General features: G+C 36.6%; 1 pseudogene; it reads right to left on the minus strand.

The window, feature by feature from the left end:
• Positions 1 to 3,387: 3,387 nt before the first annotated feature.
• LOC127199115 (small nuclear ribonucleoprotein Sm D3-like) lies at positions 3,388 to 3,846 on the minus strand (annotated as a pseudogene).
• Positions 3,847 to 4,204: the final 358 nt, after the last annotated feature.

A 4,204-nucleotide genomic window follows, 5' to 3' on the forward strand; every position in this document is an offset into this window, starting at 1 on the left:
TTAATAGCTGATTAGTAGCCAATTGTGAGCCAAACATACACCTCTAAGAGGCTTTACCCAGCAGCTGATGGAAACAGACACAGAGACCCACTGCCAAATATTAGACTGAGCTTGGGGTGTTCTATGGAAGAGTTGGGGAAATGATTGTCAGAGGTGGAAGGGTCAAGGATGCCACAAGAAGACCTACAAAGTCAACTAACCTGAGCCAATGGGGGTACACGGAGACTAAACGACTAGCCAAAGACCTTTCAAGGACTATTCCAAGCCTTCAGCACATTCATCACATATGTAACAGATGCACAGCTTGGTCTTCATGCAAATCCCCCAATAACTGCAGCAGGGGCTTCTCTGACTCTGATGCTTCTCTTTGAATTCTCTTACCCTAACTAGGCTACCTTGCTGGGTGACAGTAGGAGAGGATGTGCTTATTCCTGAAATGATTTAATGAACCAGAGTGGGTTGGCGCCCAGGGAGACCTCCCTTTTTTGAAGAGGATAAAGTAGAATGTGGTAGTAGTGGATTGCAAGGAGGTGGGGGCTGCAGAAAGAGAGATGGTGATCAAGCCACTTTTGTTCCATGTTTTTGCTTTGTTGTTTTTGGTTTTTTGTTTGTTTGTTTTTTTTGTTTTTTGTTTTGCTTACTTAGTCAGATATATAGTCTTCTTTCACAACACTCCCATGGCGGGGCCATAATCAGATCTCAGGGCATGAAAAACAGCATATGAAAACACAGTGCACAAGACCCTCCTCCAACATATTGTGTTTTGATTAAAAGATGTTTTGAGAACTTCAAGACATATAAAAATAAAACAATTTCAAAACATCTACTTCATTTGCATACCTCATTCTTTCCCCTCCAACTCCTCATATATCACCATAACTTGCACTTACATTCATGATCATTTCTTAGTTTTATGGATATGTAATAAATTATATATATGTGTGTGTGTGTGTGTGTGTGTGTGTGTGTGTATGTGAAGAATAATCTTACATTTGAATTCTATACCACTGTATCTAGAATTGAACTTATTTTTGCATCTATATACAAAATTCTATACCAGCAAATGAAAAATAACCTTGTGAGTGACAATTGAGTCATTAAGTTGAGGGATAGATTCACTAATCTACTTTTTGTTCTATCTTCCCTATATATTTTTGTATGCCCCCTTCTTTCTTCTCAACCCCTATATTCAAATCTAAGAATGTAAGATAAAGGAAAAGAGATACATTGCTGTGTCTAACCTTGTTTTCTCTCTACATAAGACGAATACTAACTTGAAACCAACTCCCATTGAAAATAACCCTCTATAGCCCAAGAAAGCAACCTAAAACCTACCTGACCCACCTAAAAGGAAATGAGGCATTGTTCCCTTAAGGTTTCATCTCGCTGATTTGGATGAATAATACCTTTGTAGGGGCTCAAATAAAAATGTAGAAATGGTAAACAAGCTAGGAATAACATTTGTGGTCCAATCTAAAGGTTGAGGCATTCCATGTTTAATTAGAGCCCTATGAGGGACAGTCTGAAATGCTTTCAAGCTTGCTCACTTTTAGGCAGAATTCTGTCTGTGGCAGAAATGACTACATTTTGCCCAGTGGCTATCTCTGTAAGGAACTTCTTTGATGCTCATCATCTTCTCTGAGGTAGGCTGGGTGTTGCCAGAAGCCAACCTGTATTACTGTCAAAGGATCCTTAAGATCATAAAAACATCTTTAAATGCCATATTCTCTAGGTTTCTGAGGTTTTTGAAGACCTTATCTAACTATTGTTTTTAGATCTAGAAGGATATTTTTAGGTTGATATAGATGTGATATGATAGACATTGATTTACATTCAGAATTATAAACTCACAAAGATAGGAAAGAAGTTTTCTCCAAGCCAAACACAAATAGGCAAAACACTATGTATGTAACATTTATATAATTCCTAATAGTTTCCTGGTCCTTCTTGCTATATTTAATTTATTGTTTATATGTGTAATAATATACATGTAAAAGTAAAAAAAATAATTAAAAAAGAAAAAAGGAACATTAATGGACTTTATAATATATTTTTAAGTACATATAAAATTAACTAAAATAACTAAATTAATAATATATATACACTCTAATATGAGTTATTATACCCACATAACTCAATTATAATACAAGGTTTACTTCCAATACTTTTGAAGTGCTATTGCAGGATGTTTAGTATAAATAAGTTATACAGGTTAATTGTTAGTGGACCAAATCATGGTCATGTCAATTATTAGTCTATTTTTATCACAAGAATATACATCTTAGGCAGAGCAGATAGATATGATTCTATGGAAAATTAATGTGGGATAGTTAGATAAGGTCTTCAAAAACCCCTGAAACATGCAGAATATGGCATTTAATTTTTTTTATTATTTTAAAGTTTCACTGACAATGAGACAGGTTAACTCATGGCAACACCTGAGCCTACCTCAAAGAGGATGATGAACATCAAAGAACATCCTTATGGAGAAGGCTTCAAATATGGCAAAGAAGCCACTGGGCAAAAGGTCCTCGTTTCTACCACAGACAGAATTCCGCCGAAAAAAAGTGCAAGCTTGGATGGAGGCAAAGTGGACAGCCACACTCTGCCAAGACAGGGTAAGCAAGTCCTCAATAATTCCTGCTTCACAAATATGTCTGCCAGATATAATGGGACAGAAGGCTGAAGATGATGATCCAACGTTATAAAGAATTTTGAGTGACTGTCTAGGTAGCGAACTGTCCTTGTCATTTTTTATCTGGAAACTCCTAATTTGCACTTCCTGTTTACTCAGACAATTAATTTTATTTCTTCTAAAGTCTCTGATAGGTGGAAGACCAGATAGTTTAGTTTTACAATTAAATGTTCCTCTTATGTATATGGTTTTGTGCTGACCACTTGAAGATTAAATAACCTTATCATGGGCTCCTCCCCATAGAAGACAGAATCTCCCCCTCTCAGAAGTCAGTAGCCTTTAGGTTTTCATTCAGGAAGGGTGCCTTATGAGATTTCCTCTATCAACACTAGCAAGACAACGGGCATTGTATTATTTAGATACTCATGCTGTTGAGATATGCCTGGCATCGGAAACCTTTCTTGGGTTTGTTGGTCTGGGGTTCAAAGAGATTATTAAAATAATACAGGAGATTGCCATTGCCACTTTTTGCCCCCATAACTTTAAGTGCTGAAAATGCCACAAACTTTAGACACAATATTTTGATTATCTAGCTGGAACTGGCCTGGTAGAATACTTCTTGAGGACTAGCTCCTATAGTATCAAAAAGTGCCTGTGAATCACAAGGACTGGTCAGGCAAAATTTCCAGAAAGGCACAACAGTAGTACTTTCATATTGGCAGTAACAACAGCTGTCAACAGAAAAATTATTTTCACTCCTGGAAGGTGTTTCCAAGCATTATGCCTCTCCCTCTTCCTCTTGAAACCACTTGAGCTTTCAGAATTGCAGCTTGACCTCATCCAGCCCTTGAACCTTGCTTTTTATTTTTCATGCCCTTCAATATGGGTACATATTTCTGCATGCCAGGCAAAATTAGAGATTAGGAACTTACTACATCTTCTGCACACCTGCTCTAGATATTCCACTCAGTAATCTCTGTACCCGGCTGTGGTGTTGGACATCTTGAAGTTCAAAGTGTCCTCTGCTTCAGTGAACTTCCCTCTATGTACCTCACTAGTTTTGGTCTTACATGTTCCTCCTGCAAGACTTTCATTGGCACACCAACAGACATTTTGTCAGGAACCTTCATGGTCAACTGCAGAATCCTTTTCAATTCTCTACTGTCAATTTCTTAAGCCAGCATAATTTCTAACTACATTTATTACACGGACAGATAACTGCACCTTTCATCAGTGAAGCTTTTTTTATGCCACAAAAAAATCCATAAGGTGTCAAATAGATGAAACCACATTAAAGTTGGGACTATACCGTCAATTGATCCATCCATATCACAATCTCTACACCTAAGACAAAGGGAACACCAGGTGTTTGTGTGACATCGTGACATTTAAACATTTTTAAATGAGATGACCAAGTGTTTTCTGAACAGTTTATAAAATGAATTTTATTATAATTTCATTATAATATTTAACTAATTGTAATAGTGACAAAATTACATAAATCAAAGGACAATTCTGTTTTCAAAGTAAATCTCAATGGGTTGCATTTATAATGTTTTATATTTAATA

Source organism: Acomys russatus, chromosome 15 (genome assembly GCF_903995435.1).
Source record: "Acomys russatus chromosome 15, mAcoRus1.1, whole genome shotgun sequence".
NCBI classification, from domain to species: domain Eukaryota; kingdom Metazoa; phylum Chordata; class Mammalia; order Rodentia; family Muridae; genus Acomys; species Acomys russatus.